Source organism: Pleurodeles waltl, chromosome 1_2, assembly GCF_031143425.1.
Source record: "Pleurodeles waltl isolate 20211129_DDA chromosome 1_2, aPleWal1.hap1.20221129, whole genome shotgun sequence".
Taxonomy (NCBI): Eukaryota; Metazoa; Chordata; class Amphibia; order Caudata; family Salamandridae; genus Pleurodeles; species Pleurodeles waltl.
Window position 1 is genome coordinate 761,192,154 of NC_090437.1, and position 22,763 is coordinate 761,214,916.

General features: G+C 44.3%; 1 protein-coding gene across 3 annotated transcripts in view; it reads right to left on the reverse strand.

The window, feature by feature from the left end:
• The window catches only part of FSTL5 (follistatin like 5), a 2,922,734-nt gene extending 2,900,272 nt beyond the window's left edge, over positions 1 to 22,462 (reverse strand). For 2 of the 3 annotated variants that reach the window (XR_011205485.1, XM_069243729.1), the window contains exon 1: positions 22,098 to 22,442. The gene's annotated coding sequence lies outside the window, so the exon portion shown is untranslated. Of the gene's footprint in view, positions 1 to 22,097 lie in introns of all 3 variants that reach the window. The other variant, XM_069243741.1, reaches the window with a different exon arrangement.
• Between the last annotated feature and the right edge of the window lie 301 nt (positions 22,463 to 22,763).

The following is a 22,763-nucleotide window of genomic DNA, read 5'->3' on the forward strand; positions in this document are numbered from 1 at the left end:
ATTGGGAGACAGAATCTGGTCCCAGAACCAGTATGGTATGGTTTAGGATGAGGACACTATTGATTTCCCTACACATACCTTTGGAAATCACATGGTCGCCCTCCAATGGCAGCAGGTCTGTGTCATCTTGCATTTCCCTTACAGTTGTGCACTCTGAGATAGTTTGCAGAAGCAAACAGGATGTGCTGTAAAATTGGGTGGGTTGTCCTAAGGAACTTTCTCCTCATTAGTTAGGGAGTGGCCGGGAGTGGCCCCCACCCACTGACTAATGTGCTGTACACAAATGAACTGCTCCTTCCGCTACTCACCATGTCTTCTGGAGCTGTGGAGGAACAGAATAAGGTTGAAACTGCTGCCTCAAACCTGTGGTGCAACCTGAAGGGCTGGACCTACTCCCATTTGTACCCATGTTGGCCTCCTGTGTGACTACAGCTATACAGCAAATTAAAATAGGCCTTTTCCCCACAGGCCAAGTTAACCAGGAGTAACTGAATCTCAATTGGACCCTGCTGGTAGCCCCTGCTGGAGTGAGTCCTGATCCCTAAATGTTGTCCCTGAGATCCTAAGAGCCTTAAAAAAGAAACCAAGAGGAGCTGCTTCAGATACTCTGAAAAGTTGAAACCTAAAAAATGCGGGACCTTGGGGCAAAAGTGTCAGACTTTGACACAACTTCATCTGATACATCTTTAGGCTTGCCCCAATGAAGGAATATCTGCATCATAAAAAAGAGTAAGGCTGAAGGTATAAATCTTGACTGCCCAATGCGGGGACTTCATTGGCCATGTAATTTGAATTTCTCAAACTTTGAGATTTTCCCACCAAAAATCAATGGCTTCAGTTGGATCTCATCCAAGCCTTGAGAGGATTTTAGTGGCCCCAGCCTACTGTCTCACCCTTCTGAAGCATTTTGACTTCTATTTCAGAGATTAAATACCAAAGTAAAATCCGGATGAACGTGCTTGTTGTATCTAACCCAGGTTCCATCACAGCCAACTTCAAATTGCTCTTAGGTCTCCGGTAACCATGAGCAGAAACTACTGATTGGCGCTTTCTCTTGCTACTATTTGCCCTAAAGCTTTAAAAATGTAAATTACCTGTTCCCCTTATTAGAGTTTTGTCATTTTGGTGTAATTGCATGTATTATTGTTTTCTATTTTTATAAACTGAAGTTGAATTTTATTATGTTGTGTTTTTGACTTTTTAAATGTTTTCGTAATTCCAAATGATTGACAATTTTGCTATGTTAAGCCTGTCTGCTCTGTGCCATAGATAGTGGGGGTTGAGGATGAGTTAAAATTACTGAAACCTTTCTCTAGACCTAACATGTTAGTGACTTAGGACCACATGTACGAACATTTGGAATTGCGATTTCCTAATTGCGATTCCATGTGAATCACAATTAGGAAATCACAATTCCAAATGTAAGAAACTCCATTGAGTTTCTTTTGCATGTCCCAGTGGGTGGCAAATAGACCTACCTCATTAATATAAATAAGGTAGGTCGCAATTTGCGACCCACTGGGAATCACAAAAATCACAGGGATGTTAGCCTACTGGTGTCAGCAGACCACCATGTCTGTAGTTGCTTTTAAATAAACCAATTGTTTTTTTTTTAAACGCAGACCGTTTTTATTTTTAAAAAGAAAAGGAATCAAATGTTTCAGTTTCATTTTTTAGGAGTACTCGTAAAAAACTTTTTGCATGCATTCACAAAGGGGAAGGGGGGCCTTGGGGACCCCTTCTGCTTTGTGAATGGGTTAGACCCAATTTGAAATTGGTGCTAACAGCGATTGTTTTGCAGCCTCATTCATGGTCATAAGAAGGGACGCCCTGGACATGCCCCTTCCTAATATCGAATCGCAAAACCCAAATTGCAATTCGGTAACAAGTTACTGAATAGCAGTCTGGGCTTTGCACATCCCAAAAAGCATTTTTCTAGACGAAAACAGGCCGATTCTGCAAATTGGTCAGTTTGCAACTAGAAAAATGCTTTGTACATGGTGCCCTTAATTACTTGTACTTGACTATCATCCAAATAAGTAAATAATTCACTGTCTTACACTTATTATTTATCGTTTTAAATCAAACTTGATAATATTTAATGTATATTTTCAGCTTAGTTGTGATTGGCGTTGCATCTTCCTTTCATAAGCTGTCCCCTTTTTTCTACTATCCTATTGCCTTTCACATATACTTTTATGTAACCTCCGTTCAAGCTCTGCTCATTTGTTAAAAATGCCAACAATATAACTGCCAAGCATAGTGCAGGGGAAGATATTTATTTTATCTGTCTATACAAATCTGGTCTGGAGTATTCTTGCTCTCACAGTTCAGGCCCATCTACCCACCAAGTCTTTCACAAATGTCCCATGACCTGGTTTTTTTATTTATTTATAATCTTCTAGTACCCAGAACAGTCTGTCTTGGCAACTCTGATGCTTAGCGCCTAGATATCCCCAGCGGCCCTATCTGCACTTTAAATGTACACTATGTACTTACTTGTGGTACATAATAATCCTTACAGCATTTCTTTGGAAGTAATTCATTTTGAGAAGTGAAAATACTGCCATCTATCAGAGCTGACTGAGGAATGTGTTTTAAATGTTTGCGTGTCCTTTGTTTAGACTTTGCTAGAGTTTAGTCACAGCTTACATAAAGACTGTTGTTTCTCTTCCACATATCCTCTCAGAACAATTCTCTATATTTGCACCATGTGCACTGATTAAACATGTGTGGCTAACAATGACTATGCATCCCTAGCAGAAATTATACCATTAAGTACCAAGGTTAGTGCAGCCACGTTATGAAAAATGGAACTTAATTTGGGCTCTTATCCTAGCCTATATGCCCAACTATGGAGAAGCTGTGTTAGGAGATACTTCTCACTTTTGGCTACATAGTGAAGACAACTGAGTTCAAAATGCACCATTGATCCTGGGAAAGTATGCAACAGACCTGCTCAGGAGTGTCAGAAAGGCTTTGAGAAAAAGGGGATCATATTTATGAGCCTGTGAAAGAAGAGACTTAGGAACTGGATGAAAACTAATGCCTTCAATTTTCTCATGCTAATGAGGTAGACACTACCTACAGAGTATTGCTCGCATAGACAGTAGTTGAGAAAATGGATGCAAAGGAAGGAAATAAGATGTATCTTATAAATGCTAAGATCACACACAGGGTGAGGTACAACCAATGTCCTGAAGAAGAAAAGGTGGGAATTTGAGGTTAAAAATACCAGAGGATTGTGACTTAAACAGCCACGTTTAAGCATATTGTGTTTCATTGCCTATGAATGAATCACACCAGCTCCCCATACAGCAGACAGATCAATGTGGTAAGTGACAAAACATGCTTGTTGAACCCAGACCCTGTGTTTTTAAAGATTTAATAATGTTAGTGATCAGGATCCTAGTGTGTAGTTGCATTCTTGATGATCAGGTATAAGATGTATCAAGTAGAAAGGGGTAATTGGGGAGCTGTTTTAGAGTGGGTATTGGAGACATTTTACGGTTGCATGTCAATATATATCAAAGCATCACATCCACAACATTGATGAAAGCTGTATCATCAAAGTAAGTGTAGAGAAGTGCAGATGTCCTACCCTATACTCCACAGTTCAATAACCTGAAGATAATGGTAGTGACTATTGTGGATTCAATATAGTTTTGTTATAGCTCAACTTTGATATTAGTTCTGGAGAACCAGATCTAATGGTAAAAAAAATGGAATTAATAACACATTTATTTAGCTTATACAACCAACCAAATTGCATGATCAATGATATTATGAATGGTCAAATATAACCTTTAAATTGTAAATTAAAGTATTTGCAATATATTGACAACTAATAACATGTCTAATGCAATGCCAGTGTATATTAAACAGCTCACTCTCTCAAGTTCCATGTGCTCCAAAGTTGCCCTTCAAAGCTGATGCAAATTTCTATTAGATGATTGTCAGTAAAATATACCATGCAGTATAGTTTCAACATCAGAGCTATGTAGAGCTGTGCAGTCAAATTTTGTTTTTGATGCCCATCAAAAATGCTTTTGAAACCTAGTTGAACACACTATCAAATCTAAAGTATAGTTCAGAAGATTTAAGAAAGTTATAACAGTTTCTGATAGCAGGTGATCTTATATCTTCCTAAAAAGAAACACTTTCCTTTACGCGTCTTAAAATTGTAAAATATGTAACAGTATTTATTACAAGTTCTGCCATGATCCCTCATCCCTCTTCATGATTATTAGATGTCTTAATATCTAGGAAACACAGGCAAGATATTATGACATATATTCTGCTGAAAGAGAACAGTTTTTACATTGCACAACGTGACGAGAAGCTCTAAATGAGTAGCAGCTAACCTACTAGCACTGAAAGCATATAATCATTAAGTCCTGGGTACTTAACACCAAGTTTATGACTAATCCCTAATAATCTGAAGACCACATAGGGGCTTCCTTGATTATGCCTCCAAGTTGCATGCTGAACATTATCCATTTATGCACTTGCCTTAGTAAGGAAATCATTTAGACCTATACCCAGGTCTATGTCCCATCAACATTTCCCAGGTATCCAGCTATGGGCTTTGGATATTTTTGCCCTTAATCTCAAATAATCCCAGGAGTGGGAATTCTGCCACCTACCAGTTTCCAAATTAATTGTGTTTCCTTTTTTGGGATAGAATGGAGAATTGTTGATTTCCTTTATAATTAACTTATTCTCACATGCAAGAAAGCTCCCATATGAATAATTTAACTTTTAACTGAAAAGGCATTTGTTAGACCTGTCATCCTTGTTGTGGTTTTCCCTAACTATTTGCCCTCAGAGCTCTTGTTTTTGCTGACTTTGTTTTTTTGACCTTGGGACTCTGTGCACTTTACCACTGCTAACCAGTAATAAAGCGTTGGATATCATTGGAATTACCTCACTGCATTTTATAAGAAGTGTAATTTCCGAATGCGAGCAGGCAATCCCTTTGACTTTGGTGTCTCTGGAATCCCAATTTAAAATCCTAATTTATGGTGAAATCATATTCAAAATTACAGTTCCAAAAATGCTACTTTTGGAAAGTTGGCATTTTCTAGTCTTAACCATTTGGGGCCTGCAGGCTGCCTCTGGGTCACATGACAAAGTGTGGTGACAGATAGACTTTGTGTATTCCTCCTAGACAGCTACATGCAATGAGGAGTTTAGCAATGACTGTATGGGCCATAACTGGCAGAATGGGATGGAGAAGCTAGGCCCAGCCCTACTTACCCCTGCATAGACTATATCCTGACTCCACTAAAATGGCTGCATACCTCTTGTAGTTAATCTGGAGCAAGGGACAGAAAGGCAGAGAACCTGTATACTTCAAAGGCATGCCTCTAGAATCTTCGCCCCACTTCAAAGACACAACTGGATATAAATACTGGAACTCAGACACAACCACTTCAAGTATGCTTCTGGACTGGTGGATACTCTGCCAGAAAGAAGGACTCCTGTGTTTCTACAAAGACTGCCTCTCTGCTGGACTGCTGCTCCAAAGGAACTGCTGACCTGCTGTGCTGACCGGCTGCTTGCTGGCCTCTTCCCAAGGTGAGAAGGACTGGACCTGCATCTCTTAAACCCATATTCCAGAGTGATCATTATTCCAAGGGATAGTTGGCTAATCTCCTGATGTGAAGCCTCAGTGGCATAACAGACTTCCAAAACACTTGCATCTGCACTTGGACCCTGCCATCTGTGTTTACCCTGTCAAGTGGTGCCCTGCCAAGTGATGCAGACCTGGACCATTGAAAGTGGACTTGGACCCAGACCTGGAGCCTTCAAAGTGGACTTAAGGTGCCTGTGTAGATTCAGCAGAACCAACTTTTCTCCTCTGCTGCGTGGCACAATCCCAAGCAGAACTGATGCATCTCCGTTGCTGAGTGGATTAGACCATTTGGGAAGACCTGCAACACTGCTGAAGCCTGCATTACCTTCAGAATCACCACTGCATGATGCATCCAAGGTGCAGGCCTTTGAATCTCCTCACAGCAGCCTCAGTGACGATGCTGGACTCTGCATCCCAGCCTTGGAGCTTCAATGGAACCGATACGTCGCCCTGACTGCATGCCGCATCCTCAATTTTTAAATGACAAGTCCCATCAACAGGGTCCTCCACAATGTTGCAGGCCCTCAAATCACAACCATGTCACATCTTGGAACCATTGCAATGCTTTGCCTGTGTGACACATCTTCAGTGAGGATCCTCGCAATGCTCTGCAACCTGGATTTAAGGTACTTCGTTCAGCGGATCTAACTGGGTCCATGCAGCTGGCCTTTGATTCATTACACTCAGCCTGAACTTGTAACTTTGTCCTGGTCCAGCGCCACCAGATATCCACAGCTGGTGCTTTGTGCTTTTTGGTGCTATTTTGACTAAAATCTTCAAACTTGAATGTCTACAGTTCTAGTGGTTGTTTTTTTTGTCGTTTTGGTCTTGTTGGAATTTTTGTTGTTGAATTGTTGCCCAAATACTTTATACATTGTCTCTACCCTAAGCCTGACTGCTTTGTGCAAGCTACATAAGGGTTGAGTTTATGTTAATTTAGGGTTGGCTTGTTACTTCACCCTGAGAATTGTGGTTGCTGCTTGAGAAGGGAATCACCCTATTGTCTCCCAAACCAGCAATGCAGTTTCTCACAGCATTTGTGAATTTTCCTCAGGTTGTGAACAATGGAAAACCTTTGTATAAGTAATGAAGTGAAGATCCAGTTTCAGGCTCACAAATATAGATTCACTGTGAGGTAAGTGCAAATATGAAGTGGGGAGTGATGTGCCCCAGTTGATTAAATAACTGGCCTACTTGTACTCTGAGTACGATTGTTCTGTGGGATCCATCTGCAAAGACTTTGGCTAGAAATTAAGCTGGGTATTTGAGTGCTGTGTGAGTCATGTTGTAAGATATTTTCTGGAATTAATGGCTGCTCAGTAGGGAGAGAAACTAAAAAGCCTGGAGTATGATCTTCCTGATGCAAGAACCCATTAACTGGCATTTTAATTGACATTTTAACTACCCATATGAGGAAGTGGGGCTTATCTAGGACATGGCTGTGACACTCAGTAGCTCGTGTTGTGTTTCTGTCCACTGTGTAGCAGCAGACTAGGGAATAAGGACCAACCCTGACTATGAATCATATTTAGCCTTTGTGGTAATATTTGCCCAAAAGGATACATCTGCTTGCTCACCGGAATTTTCATCCTCACAGTTAGATTTCATGGGGATGGAAGAGATCTTCAAATAGTCAGGTCTGATCAGAACATCATGAATTAGAACTAACCCCTAGATTTGTTGGAGGACTCCAAAACCAAAAGATCATAAGCAACTATAAAAAGGCTTTTCAGGTTTGTTGATCCAACTGAGGGCATGCGCAGAGATATTGGGTGGAATTTAAACCTAGAACAGAGGAATTTCTAAACGATAGACATAGCCCCATCAATCATATAGCACTCGGTGAAAAAAGGCTTCACAGATGAAATGGGAAGAAAAAGAACTGTCTTAGTTGTTCGCTAGCAAGTAAAAGCACCATCTTGCTTTCTCGCTAGCAAGTAAAACAAAAACAAAAATCAACTAGGGAATACTGAAAAACAGACTACTGCGCAGGATGATTTTCTATCTCTGTTACCATGTCATACTTTCCTTGTTTTTGAAGCCCATCTCCATTTAACCACACCTGTAATCCATCCCAATTAGCTCATTTTGTGCTGGACATTTATTTTACATTTTACAGACTCCACACTCAGCCGGATCAGTGTCTTCCTCTAGTAATAGTTATTCACGTAGTTCTCCTTCCCTGATCTACTTCTACTTTCCCCTTGGTGTATGGACATTCTAGTTGGCCAACCTCCTCCTTACCACTAACTGTGAACCTTATTTTAAACAATGTTTGGCTGAATCCAACATAACATAACAGAACATAAAATCACACACATATTTTTAGACTACACATTTACCCTTGGCGTGGGGTCTCTTTGCATGGCCGACAAACAACAAACAGCTATTTATTCTATCACAACTCAGTGGTACTTTTTTCATCAGACTAGGATGGATAAACACTGTGTTGACCTGCAATAGATCCAGTAATCCACTGAACCGCATGAACTAATGTGTATTCTCTAGATCAAGTTTCCAAAGACAATACTGGAGACACATATAACATCCATTGGTTCCCAGATAGTCACATTGTAATCACACACTTCTCCATACCATATCAGTCACGAGTGAAACTAACCAAAATAAAGGCAGTTTAGCACTTTGAACGACACTAGTGGTAGAAAAGTAGTATGAACAATTTAGAAACAATGCAAAGGTAAGCAAGTATAATGTTCCTGGAAATCAAATGTACTCAGGGGGAGCACCAAAAGAGTTCAACAAAAGAATCTTAATTAGAAAAATGACATTTAATTCTGAAGCATCATTTAACATATATTTAAGATGATATCAACTCGAAGATCCCTAATTTCTATGAGATAATACATTTCTTTGCGCACAAGGGCATATAAATCTATGCGAGTGATTTGTAAAATAAAATTAAAAAACTACAGCTTTAGAAAATAGATCACTCAAAGACGTTTTATAGACAGATAAAGGAGGGCGCATCTAAACCAGGCTTAATCTAATTGTCTGAGGGACTCATGCAAGGCTTTCCTGTGCTTTACTAAAGTTTCAACAGACTAGCCTGTTCGGCTCAGAGTTGTTAAGCTTTTTCTGTTGCCTTTGCCTTTCTCACCACTCCAATTTATTTTTCCACAAATTGATTAAAGACTAAGGGGGTTATTCCAACTTTGGAGGAAGTGGTAATCCGTCCCAAAAGTGACGGTAAAGTGACGGATATACCACCAGCCGTATTACGAGTCCATTATATCCTATGGAACTCGTAATACGGCTGGTGGTAAATCCGTCACATTTGGGACGGATTATCACCTCCTCCAAAGTTGGAATAACCCCCTAAGTTCACATATGCACTTGAACCTTATTTATGGAGGTTTATTTCACCCTAATCTTAAACCGTAATTGACCGAAGGACTTATGTCGCTGCTTGCTTGCCAACACATGGTAAACATCGGATCTGTGCACCTGAGGACGGGTTTTATTGCATCTAGTGACTTCCAGTGAAGAAAAACAGGAGCCCTCCGTTTCCATACATCCTGGTGTCACATTACAGAGGGCAAAACAATTGCTTGTTTACATCATCAATAACAGAATGAACAAAAAGATATGCTGTTCTTCCTGAGAACCTCACGAGTCACAAACGTAGCATGAATTAAAAATCCCTGACGCTTCTGATGCCTCTGATCCTAGAAAGTCTCTTACATTTCATTTTTATATATGCTTGATCCTGTGTCGGTGTGTTGGTTTTAATGTACAAGCAACCTTTGACTTTGCTCCGATGGGGGCTCGGGGGGAGCAGAGGGCTTGCCCGGTCTCCCCCCGGGCTTTTCGGGCCGGAGTGGTACAGGCCACTGATGAGTTGGGGATTGGTAGTCTGTGCAGGAAGGGGCGGGTTGTTGGTGTGAGGATAAAAGACAGGGGCAGGGTGTGGGCGGCCTCTTTGGCCACCGTCACACCCAGTAGGCGTGTTTGTCTTCGTGCTGTGGAGATTATAGGCTTGTTGGTAGGCGTTTTTTGCTTGTTGGAAGGCGTTTTAGGGTGGAGCTATTATTAATATTGAATTGTCACTAGAGTGGGGGAGTGTTTCTTATTGTGGTTTATTGGGATCGAGAACTGAGTAAAGTTGTGCAGGCCCTGAAGGTGTTGAGGGCAGGGAAGATTTGATTAGAGAGGGCATTCTGGAAGAAGCATGGGTGGGTTTAAAAAGACCTAAGAGGTTGTCAGCTGAAGGAGTTAGCGCTGCGGTAGCAGCTTGTTTCTCGCCGCAAGTAAAGCTTAAGAAATTTAAAACTAAAAGCGCGGAGGGTCGGAGAGTTACGCGCTCAGCTTTTGGGCCCCAGGAGGTGTTGGGGGGGCCGGGTTCGAGATCGGAAGAAGTGGTTCCTCGTAGACGAGGAATGGGCCATTTTCTCCGGCGTTCAGGAGTCTCCCTGGCGAGGAGGGTGTCGGCGGGAGGGAGCGGGGCGGGCCGCGTGGGCGCGGTGACACAGGGAGAGAGGCAGGGGGCGCGGCTCTGCAGCGAGCGCATGACGAGAAATCTGCGTGGTCGGAGGGCGGGAAAACAAGCCCAATTGCCGCGCAACAACGCGATTGAACGCGAGGCGGCCATTTAGAGGAGAGATCCTTAGGGGGCATAGTCAAAATGGCGGCGCCTACGGAAAAGGGCAATTCGGGGGCAATGTTATCGGTTAAAAGGGTTTTGGCAGAAGGACAGAAGGCGGAGGAGGGCAGGGAAAGGGAAGAAGACGTCATTGTGATATCTGACGAGGAGCCAGAGGGACAGGAAAGTTTTCGTTTGGGGGAAAGTGTTATGGATGAGCAGGAGGTGAATTTTTTGAAGAGAGATGCTGGGGCAGATGGTTTGAAGGAGTCCAGTTTGGTGAGGTGTTCAAGCGTAAGGAGTTTTGAAGGAAATTTTGGAGCACGGAATGTTGTGCATGTAGGTGACCAGGTGGATTTGGTGGATCAGGAAGGTGTATTGGTAACAGGTTTGGTTTATGGTCAGGTAGGTAGGGGTGTGAATAGGGAGACGGGTAAGGTTTTGCTGGATAGGTGAAATCCAGCTTTGCAAGAGGTTAGCGCTGGGTGTGACACTCCTCGGTTTCCGGGCAGACCTGGGAGTTTGGCGGTGCATCAGGATGCTAGGCGGCATGCTGGTGGGCAGAGTTTGCCGGTTAAGGCCAGGGCGCTTTTGGTACACCGGAAAGAAGGGAGGGTAAAATTCCGGAGCGGTTTACCCGACGACGAGGGAAGCAGGTGTACGTTGTTCGCTGGGTCACAGTGCGGGCTCAATTTTGGATGACGAGCAGCCTTCCACCAGCTGGGGCGCTGGTGCATGTTTCGACATGCAAGAAGAGACTCTGCTTGATTATGAAGAGGACGAGGAAGAACAAAATGTAAGGGTAGCGGTACCGGCGTAGCAGTCAGCGGTTCCAGAGGTGGTCCAGGGCGATCGCTCTGGAACTCGTCGCAAGGTTACAGCTGGGAATTTACCTAGAGGTGAGATTGGGTTGGGTCGAAATGTTTGCGGCTATGGGAGGGAAGTATGTGGTTCGGGTGGGGTTGACGCTTCTGTGCAGGTGGATTGCAGTACTGATAATGGGGCAGGTAAGTCGGTAGTCACGGGGGAGGTGCGGAAAGAGGATGAGTCAAAAGTCTTGCAGGAGGCGGTTAAGGAAAGGGGTGTAATAAGTGCGGATTCTTCGGGGAAAGGTAAGAAATTGCCTTACATGGGAGTGGCGATGCCTTTGGGGGCGCATCTCACTCAGAATTTAAAAGATAAAATTTGGAAAGGTGAATTTGTGGATGTGTTTAAACTATTGCATAGAGAGGTGCAAGCAAAAGAAGGGTCAAAGGAAGAGGAATGGGAGCTGGCTCGGAGGCCTAAGGTGCCTACAAATATTGAAAAAAGCTTTTTTGATATATGCAAGTGTCTATTGTGAGAAGTACGTGGATTCGTGTGTTGCTTTGTTTAAATATATGGTGGTGCGGCGGGCCCAAATGGATTATGGGGGTTTTGGGTGGTTTAGATATGACGAGGAATTTCGTGCAAGAAAGGCGATGGATCCCTCCAAGGTTTGGGGGGAAATAGATAATGAGTTGTGGATGCAGTGGTTAAGGACAGCCAGGTATGTTCCTACTACGCACACTGCAAGTGGCTTGCCGGTGCAATATAAGCCCTTTCAGGGGCGTCCCACCCAATTTCGGGTGGGTTTTGGGCAGCGAGGGCAGTTTCAAGGGAATGGGTCTTGCTGGGCGTTTAACAGCAGTTTCTGCAATAGGCAGCCCTGTAGATTTCGGCATGACTGCTCCCATTGTGGAGGCAGGCACCCAGCGTTTCAGTGTCTTGGAGGCATGCACTGGGGATGGCAAGGACAGCAAAGTAGAGGTGGTGACAGGGGCAGAGGCCAAAGTCAGCATGTTGTTGGAAAAGGGCCCTACGCCTATTAAGTTTGAGATTATTTCAGATTGGCTACGTTGGTATCCTCGAAGGGACGAAGCAAAGGTTTTGTGGAGTGGTTTTGTTGAAGGTTTCCGTTTATGCTATCAAGGTCCTAGAGTGCGAAGGTGGGCCAATAATTTGAAATCGGCGAGGGCATATCCGGAGGTGGTTCAGGAAAAATTGGACAAGGAATTGGAATTGGGAAGGATTTTGGGCCCATTTTTGGAGTGGCCTTTGGCCAACTTGACTATTTCGCCCCTAGGAGTGGTTCCAAAGAAACAGACAGGTGAATTTAGGCTGATACATCATCTGTCCTGGCCAGCGGGGTGTTCGGTCAATGATTTTATCGCTTTTGAGGATTCTGTTGTGCATTATGCATCAGTGGATGAAGCTGTTGCCTTGGTGAGGATGTGTGGGCATGGGGCAGAGATGGCAAAAGCGGACGTAAAATCAGTGTTTCGGTTATTGCCTTTCACCCGGAGGATTTTTCTTTGTTGGGGATTCAGTTTGGGGGTGCGATTTATGTGGATCGCATGCTTCCAATGGGTTGTTCGGTTTCTTGTTCCTTGTTTGAAATGTTCAGTACGTTTTTGCAGTGGTGTTTTCAGTACAAGAGAGGGGACAGGTTGGCGACACATTACTTAGATGATTTTTTCTTTGTGGGGGCGGCAGGGACAGGTTCATGTGGCAGGACTTTGTTGGATTTTTGAGGATTTGATGTCTGAATTTGGGGTTCCACTGGCAAAGGAGAAGACGGAGGAACCTCTGACATGTATTAGCTTTCTTGGCATTGAGTTGGTTTCTTTGAGAATGGAGGTGAGGTTACCTCAGGACAAAGTGAGGCAGTTGATTTTGCTTTTGGAAGACACGGTGAAAAGACATAAGCTGGAGTTGCGGCGAGCTCAAGAATTATTAGGACATTTGTATTTCGCCTGTAAGGTGGTCAGAGTGGGCAGAGCCTTTTGTAGGAGACTTGGTTTTGCAATAAGGGGTGCGACGTTACCGCATCATCACATTCGGATTAAGGCTCAGGTGAGGGAGGATTTGAGAATGTGTATTTGTTTTTTGCAGGAATTTAATGGAGTTCCCATGTTGGTTGATGATTCGGATTGGTTTTGGCAGGTTGAGTTGTTTTCGGATGCATCTGGTGCCCACGGTTTTGGGCTGTTTTGGGATGGTCATTGGATGGCGGAGGCTTGGCCAGCCAGATGGAAAGAAGCGAGGCATAGCATTGCCTTTTTTGGAATTTTTTCCTTTAGTTGTGGCTCTGGTAGTATGGGGTTCTCATTTGGCCAATCGGAATGTGGTGTTTAATGTGGACAATCAGACTGTGGTAGCCTTGGTGAATTCACAAAAGGCGAAGGATGTTACAGTGTTGAAATTGCTGCGTATTTTCTTGTTGCATTGCTTAAAATCCAATGTTAGGTTCAAGGCTAAGTACATCCCTGGAATCAATAATGATACTGCTGATGCCCTATCTCGTTTTCAGTGGCAGAGGTTCAGTGGTCTAGCACCGGGAGCAGATATGGAGAAGACGCTGGTTCCGGGGGAGTTGTGGGTTTTAGGAGATTAAGAATGTTGGAGCTGGTACAGCGGTCTATAGCCCCGTCTACAAGGAAGAGTTATGGTCAGGCATGGTTGGATTTCTTGGAAGTGGGAGCTGTGGAATTGGTTGGGGGGGATGACGTCGTCATTAGGAGACGGGATATGGCGGTTCGGTTCATTATGCATCTGATTGTTAAAGGTTTATCTGCTGTTACAATTGCAGGTAAGTTGGCGGGAATATCATTTTACGGTAAGTATTTTTGGGGTTATGATCCAGTGGAAGGGGAAATTTGCAGGCGGATCTTAGCGGATTGGGCCAGGTCAGGAGGTGCAAGGTGGGATAGAAGAAGGCCAATCACGTCCCAGTTATTGCGGGACATTTTACGGGCACTGGGAGTTGTCTGCTTTTCAGAATGGGAGGTGGGTTTGTTATCTTTATGCATGGCTTGGCTCTTTCATGGAGCGTTTCGTATTTCAGAGTTGTTAGGTTTAAAAGGGAGGGATGGTTTATTACGTTCTAATGTACAGGTAAGTGGAGGAGAGGTTGTTGTGTGGTTGGGAAAAACAAAAGGGGATCAGTTGGGCAGGGGTCAGGAGGTTGTTTTACGGCGTACAGGCTCTCAAGATTGTCCAGTTAGGTCGTGGTTCATATTTGCAGGTAAGTTGCCGGAGTCTGCAAAGTTTGTATTTTTACATCAAGATGGTTCTTCATTATCGGCATCTCAGGTTTTGGCGGTTTTGAAAATGTGCTTGAGGCGGTTGGGTTTGGATCCAGGATTATACGGGACTCATTCGTTTAGGATCGGCGCGGCAACAGAAGCCAGGAGAATGGGGAGGAGTGATCAATTGATCCAAAACTTGGGTAGGTGGAGGTCACAGTGTTTTAAACGTTATATTAGAGCAGATAAATGATCATAGGTGATCTTTCATTGGTAAAGGGTTTCTTTTCAAAATTGTTCTTTTGCTTCTTTTAACTATCTGCTCTTTTCCTCCTGTTCTAGCTGTCAGTTTCGGGTGCTTTTCTTTGGGGTGGGTTATAGCGGGGGGTGTGACATACTTTAACATCTTTTTTGCTTCATAGGTTGTGTTGGGGGTCCAGATGGAGCATGTACGGTGTGGATCGTCGGGCACTCATTCATTCGCTGGGCGGAGAAGCAGGCTGCGACGAGGCATTTTGGTCGACAATTGGGTTTGGATGGTGTGAGGGTTAAAGTTAGTTGGGTGGGTAGGAGTGGGATGAGGTGGGGAGAGCTTTTATATGTTCTTTCACAAAGGATTCGGCAAGGTGTTTGCCCGGATTTATTGGTCATTCATCTTGGCGAAAATGATTTGGTTCCCCTTTCGGGTATAGGTTTACGGAAGGCAATGAAGTTAGAATTACTACGCATTCAGGAGAAGTGGTCAGGGACACACATTGTCTGGACGGGACTGGTACCTCATTCCTTTCAAGGCATAGAGAAGCAACGAAAGAAGGTGAATAGGGAAATTAGGTCTTTTTGTCGAGTTCAAGGTTTTTTCTGTGTTGAGGCATGACAATATTAGCGGTTCAGATGTAGGTTTTTTCCGTCAGGATGGGGTTCATTTATCCTTTTTGGGTAATGAGATTTATTTGTTTGAGTTACGAATGATGATTGCGGACCTGTTGGGGGTTAAGCTATGGGATAGATAGAAGGGGTCGGGTGGGGCAGGAAAACGCCTACCGGGTTTTCCTGTGTGGCGGGGGGTTTATGGTCAAGAAGCATTTCGGGTGGGGAAAGGGATCGATATAAAAATCAGTGGACAGGGAATTTACACAAGGCAAGGGGAATTTTAGAAGGGATGGGTAAGGGGTAGGTCAGGTCAAGGTGGTAGGCATAAGGGGTAGGTTGAATGGGTTCTTTAGAGGGAGGGGGAGGGGATAGGACGAAGTTATGTATTAGTGAGGTTATGTAGTTTTGTAAGGCTTTATGCCAAGGTGTTTATATATTGCCAGACCTGTTCTATTAAAGCGGCCTTTTACCCCTTAACAACGAGTTTGTGGTTTGTTCACTCTTCGGGCCCGATGGGGGCTCGGGGGGAGCAGAGGGCTTGCCCGGTCTCCCCCCGGGCTTTTCGGGCCGGAGTGGTACAGGCCACTGATGAGTTGGGGATTGGTAGTCTGTGCAGGAAGGGGCGGGTTGTTGGTGTGAGGATAAAAGACAGGGGCAGGGTGTGGGCGGCCTCTTTGGCCGCCGTCACACCCAGTAGGCGTGTTTGTCTTCGTGCCCGCCCGCCCTCCCTTGCATTGATTCTTTGTTTTCGTACCCCTTTTTTGTTTGCTGTTTTGTGGCTGGAGGTGATTTGCATTTAGTGAGGCGTTGTAGGTTGGGCATTAATAAGTTTTAGCTTTGATAGGACAGGTCTGGGTTTGTTTTTGGTTAATGGTTCATTAGATGTGTTTGTATGTTAAAGGGGGAGTTGGGGTGGGTTTTATTATTTTTGCTGCTGGTAGTCAGGTCTGGCTGCGGGGGGTTTATGGTCAAGAAGCATTTCGGGTGGGGAAAGGGATCGATATAAAAATCAGTGGACAGGGAATTTACACAAGGCAAGGGGAATTTTAGAAGGGATGGGTAAGGGGTAGGTCAGGTCAAGGTGGTAGGCATAAGGGGTAGGTTGAATGGGTTCTTTAGAGGGAGGGGGAGGGGATAGGACGAAGTTATGTATTAGTGAGGTTATGTAGTTTTGTAAGGCTTTATGCCAAGGTGTTTATATATTGCCAGACCTGTTCTATTAAAGCGGCCTTTTACCCCTTAACAACGAGTTTGTGGTTTGTTCACTCTTCGGGCCTGATAAGTTTTTTATCAGATAATTTGATGGTGTAGAGCAATCATGCAACCTCGTGTAAGACAAGAAAATGAATTGTAGAACAACCATGCGATGTTCTGTACAACAAGAACACAGTAGACAAACGACCTCTCAGTTATGAAAAGAAAATAGCAAAAGAACAATCAGGCAACCTCCAGTACAACAAAATCATCCCAAGAACAACCACGCACCTCCCAGTACAAGAAAAAAATCAACAAACGAACAACAGCGCAACCAAAAGTGTAACGGTACACGTAGTAAAGCAACACACAAATATGGATGCAACCTCCGGTACAACAAAGAGAACAGAGCGGGGATATCTATGCAATAGCTGGTGCAAGAAAGGCAGAAAAAGTGCAATCATATGATCTAGAGTGAAACAAGATAATCAGTGGAACAACAACGCAAACTCTGGGACAAGAAGAACTGCAGCATAAGAGAAACTACGCAATCTTCGAAACAAAAAAAAACACTGCAAGCAACATTAGTTTGAGGTGCACGAGGTCTGGCCTGCATGTGGGCTTTGTGCTCCTAAACCATGGTGACTGGTCAAAACTGCCATTGATTTGCTGCTTTTGGCGAGCTCTGCTTTTAAATTCACAAATGCATCTCAAGGCAGAGTCTACTCACAAAAATGTTTCTTATGACTTCTTATGGCAGCTCGACCTCACGTGCCATTACCAACAGACCCAAAAGGGTGGATCAAAGTTATCCTGCTTTGGCTAATTTATGTGACTAAAAACCTTCTTATTCTCATTCTGTTTCTATAGCAACAACGCCTCTTACAAACGTTGTTTCTAGCGAGCGTAAGAGGTTTCCTTTGGATCAAAGAACACAGCTAAAATCATTGTGTTCCTTTTTAATATCTCCTGCAGACCTTCACGTTGTGCTCCCCATCTTTGGTTGGTTTTCCTTTTCAATTCTGAAAACAAACTGTAGAAACATCGGAAACGACTGAGCATACAATTTAGACCACCGTATTTGACAATGGTTGCAGAACTGCACTGCACACTTCAGGAGATGGTTCCCCTAGAAGGAAATCTGAAGTTCTTAATTTAAGGTCTGTCCTTCACTGCATCACTCTTTCAGTTTTGCTTCCTTCTTTCCCGCCATCTTTGATACTTCTTTTTGTCCTGTCTTCCTTCCTTTATCTCTTTCTAACAATTCTGTACATGTATTCATCATTCCCTCTTTTTTGTCTTGCATCCATTCACCCTTCATTCTCTCCATCGTTTTATTCATCCTTCCTTCTTTCCATTTTCCTTTCTTTTTCTTTCCTGCCCTTTTCATCCATCATCCATCAGTCCTGCTCATCGTCCAGCCATCCATCAACATATCTCTCTATCCATCCACCTTTCTTCTTTTTTATCATCACTTTCTTTTCTCTCAATCCATTAATTCTTCTGTCCATTCAAGATTCCCTCCATCACACCGTCATTCATGCTTCTGTCCATCCACTCTTGTTTCCATTCATCTCTTCAACTTCATTTCCGTCCATCACTTAATTCATCCAGGTCTCCATCCCTCCTCGCTCCATCTTTCCTTCTCTCCATGCATCACTCCATCCTTATCTCCATCCATTCCTGCTTTCATTAACCCATCCATACTGTCTCCCTCCTTCTTTTAATCCCTCCTTCTCTCCCTCCCTCTCTCCTGTCTACGGAAGGTGATCATGTGTGGTAGCCTTTTGGAGACCAGAGTCTCCAACAAAAGTCAAAGGTCCAATAAAAAAGCCTTAAATGGTTCTCAAACCAGAACTGTCAAGTGACTCCTACCCCCATGCGACCTGCTAAACAGGGGGGTGGGGGGGGGGGGTAATGACGCCCCTGCTTGTCCTTAAGGGTTACTTATGTACATCAATTTGCCTTTTTGCCCTCAAAGTTACATTTTTCATCAGAGCATCCCCCCCCCCACCTCCCCCACTAGCATTTTTTTCATCGTAAGGAAATGCTTCTGGTAACAGTTAAAAGGTGTGTTTATGGGAAGAACATGCTTCTCCAAGGCATGCTTCATCGTATCCCCTTAAATGACGTAAATATGAAATGTTGCCAGTGCCACCATAAAAGTTAACGTGAAACTTTTCAAAACTGCACTGCAGAACTTCACAAAGACACCATTCAAATGCAAATAAACGTGAAATCTCAACCTACGTCAGTCAATGCTGAGTGTTACTGGCAGCAGCACTTCTGCTGAATAAATCAACTGAAGGTTATTAGGGGCCAAGACAACAGCTTCCCTTTCCTGCTGAGATGATTCTACTCAGCTTTCTTTCAAAACCAATCAAACATTGCCCTCTTCATTGCACTGATAAGCATTTGTGCTAAGCACCGAGACCTTCACTTCCACCGTTGACACCGCCACCCCGGGAGCAGGGTACATAATATAACAGGGTAAGAGTTCTAAAGCGAATGGTAGTTATCTTAGTGTATGGCCTCCTTGTTGTTTTATTACTTCAGCAGAGACTGATTCAAGCACCCTCATAATCGCCTGCACGTATTCACAATCTGACACGACTGTGTCGCTGCAAGGTATAAACATGTTTTGAGTGACTCCTAGTCTGCAAGTGCCTTCCAGCACGAAATCCCGAGCCAAGGGTACACGGTGACGTGTGCTCACCTGAACTAATCAAAAGGGTGCAATTTTGTCACGTTGGGACAACTTCGGAGAGCAACTTGTTTGGTGTATAATAAAACATATCCGTAGACAATACTGTCCTCCACAGGTATGAAAGCATGTTAGAGACAAATTCACCTATGTACGGAAACCAGACCATACTTTTTCCCCCCAAGGGCATTGGTGCCTTTTAGAGCACAGTCACGCGAGCGTGCGATGGTAAAGATATTTAAACACAAGAGCCCACGTTTATGCTCCTGCTGAGAACACTCAGCAACACTAAGTAAAAGGTTACGACATTTCACAATCCAGGTGTAAATTAGAGTGTTGCCTTTATGGAAGTTTTGCGTCTGGCAGTTAACACTGCATTATGTAAAGAACATGTACTGGTTTATTACCATTCCTGAAAGAACAGTGACCCCGCCCCCCCCCACCCCCCACACACACACACACAAACTCACACCCGCTCACTCATTCTTTCAGTAAATCACACAAATGTAAATTACACGTGCACCTCTGTTTCGTCTTCTGAATCCAGGCTAGTGTTTTACAACATACACACAGCTGCAGAGCCACACACAGACATAAATATAAACACAGACAGAGGCACGGATGCATTCACTCACATATACAAAAAAACACTCACACAGAGAGAACACAACCACGAACAGAGCTCACATACATACACACAGTAACACTCCTCCATAGGGGAACGTGTAAACTAGGACACAGCAACACCAGCGCAAGCGTACACGACGAGCTGGCATGCAACACGTATCACATTTTTGCCCAAAGCACAAGTAAAACGGGACAATAAAAATAGCGTCAGAAAAATGATATGAAAAGTGATCACACTTCATAATGAAGCCGACACTAAAGCATGAACAAATTAGCTATTGTTCTCATAGAGCTGATTTATTGCTAGATGGAGATGCGTGGTGTTTTGTAGAACAGAGGTGAATTGTGGTTGAAAGAGCAGCAATTGAACGAGTCTCAGTGCAATTATTACATCGCCGGGCTCTGCTGAGCTGGCTCGCGGTTAGCACCCATGCAGGACTACATCTCCTACCAGCGTCTGACGCCTGACATAGGAAAGTCAGCGAGACCCCTTTTGCTTAAGTACCAGGAGAAATACGTTGGCTCCACCGTGTAGCCTACCAGGACTGGTGCCAGTGTGGGCACTCTGTTGCGGGCGGCGACAGACTGTTCTGCTGAAGTGAGACATTTCTGCTGCCCACGCGTTGCACTTCCATTCAATTACCGACAACACAGCCTCTCTAATGCAACATCCTTGTAATGGGGATTATTGAATCACGCTTCAGCCTGTGCATCTGCTCTGTGCCTCGGGATTGGCTGGGAATTTAGCCGACAGCATCAGGAAAAACAATTACAAGTTCGTATGCACAGTGACCTTGCGGAGTCATGGATCTGACCCTAGCGAGGCATTATGCCGTCTAAGCATTTATTAACACACAAGCACACTGCCAGCAGGAGAGGGATTTTCAAATTTTAAAGAAAGAGATGACTCACAAGGACACATGGTAAGCGCCGCACGTTAGAAGCCAGTATCACATGTAGTAAAATAATTTAAAAACAGCAATAAACATAACGTGAAAATTCACATTGGAAGTAACGTATTCGGTCACCAACTTTTTTGTTACTTTACGTTTCGCCTTTCTTTCCAGTTAGTTTTTAACCCAAATTATGAGTGACATTATCTAACCATATTTGCACATTTGTCAATGTACATCCTTCTTGACTTTGTTACGCTACCTACTGGGTCCGTGCATTTAAGGAGCTGTATGGCGGACGAGGCCACGTGGAGGGCAATGTAAACATAGTGACACCAGGCTAAAAAATGGTGGTTTCTGCCCCAGTTCCCCATTTCTGGCTATCAGCCTAGCCAGAGCGTATCTTCATACCAATTGTGCCAGACTTTGCTGATTCAGTCTTGAAGTTTCAATGACAACGCGCACACAACAAAACATGTATCATCTTTACTTGTCTATCCATACATCCTCCTGGCTGACTCTAACTTAACGAGGCCCAGAATCGCGGTGTTCTCTTATCCTGCGCTGGCCCTTTGCATACATAGGAATAAGGACTAATGCAGTTCTCACAGTCCTTTAAGCCTGACTGTACTGAGGAGACCCTGGCAGTTATATGCACCTGTGGTGTGCTATTGACGTATGTTTGGATGATGTAGGCAGCACTGGGCGGGGCTATGGCTACTCAACGCATGCGATCCTGTCTGTCAGCGAGAGAAGAATATGTACTAGATTGTTAGCAAAAGTTTGGATTGTCTGTTTAACGTTGAAGGCCGTTTGCTGGGCGGTGGACAGGTCTAGTCAAGGTTGGATTTAGGGAGGTGAGGTCTCAAAGCCTAGCGGGGTTTACTGGATTATGTGAATCTATAGTGCCTTTAGCAATTTAAATGGTGTAGGCTGAGGCAAGTAAATGAGAAATGATGTTCAATATTGTACGCGTTCTTGGGATTATTATGTTATCCATTCCCAAGGCGGTGCGCAGACTTTGAGATTTAAATTACTAGTTCAGACCTCTCGCCATGACCGGTCTCATCATGGAACCCGGGCAACTGCCTATGCTTCATGCAACTGACGATCTCACAGCAGCCTCTCTCCATCGATTTTCTCACTGCTGAGCACGGCCATTGCAAGGCAGGTCTTTTACTAGCATGGTAAGCAAGCATCCCCGCTTATCTGTGAGTTTCAGGCACAGAGAAGCCGCGAAGTTGAACAAGTGTACTAGAGGAACAAAGTTATTGGCCTTGAGGTGGCTGCCTCCGGCAGGTCTCTTGCAATTACTGCACTCAAGATGCTCAGCTAGCTTGCAGGCGAACCGATCGTGCAGAGGTTTCAGAGCTGGCAGCAGCCGGAAACTGACATCCCCTATCCTTCAACAAACTATGCCAACTTCGCGGTGCCTTCCTTCCAGGCATACAGATGACCCACATCACCACGAAATCTACTTTATTTAATAAAGTAAGGCATATCAGTTGCGGAGAAATTGTCTTACCTGCAGTTTCACCAGCTTCAAATCCACAGGAGAGGAAGACTTGGCAGAAATGAAGAATTTCACCGAAAGAAAAGCGGTGTGTTAAAGTATCGGCAGATGCCAAGGGTGTGTGCCAAAGGGATGTGCTTTCCCTCAGTAAGTTGGCAGCGCAGCTGATCCCCTCTGAGTGCCCCTACCTAGTACAGTCCTCTTTCAGTTTCTGGGGTCCAGCTCCCTATTCCAGATAGCGGTTCTGGTCCTGGCCGCTCCCCTATGCAGCACCAGCAGCTCGGTGGACAGCGCCAGCTCCGATCACCTGCAGATTGTCTCTCACTGAACTCGCGTTCTACCCCGCCTGCCTCTTCTGGACCTGCCACTCGCACTCTAAGCCCCGCCCAACGGGGGACGTCACCTAGCTTCCTTCGAAGCTCTCGGCATCCAGTCCCGCCCTCTCATCTGCATCCAAGCCTCCAGACTGCCTACCTGCCTCGCCCCTCATTATCGTCCGGTGCTTTGGGAAACCAGCAGTGTGTGAAGGAGGATCGCCGAGGGATCATCGTGCTTGCCACCTGCTGCAAAGCCCCAGCGCCTCTAGTAAAAAATAAACCAAACAACAGCTTAGCTTTGTCTTTCTGCGTTATTTCGGAGGTTATATTCGATGCTGTTCAGAGTCGTGCAACTACAACT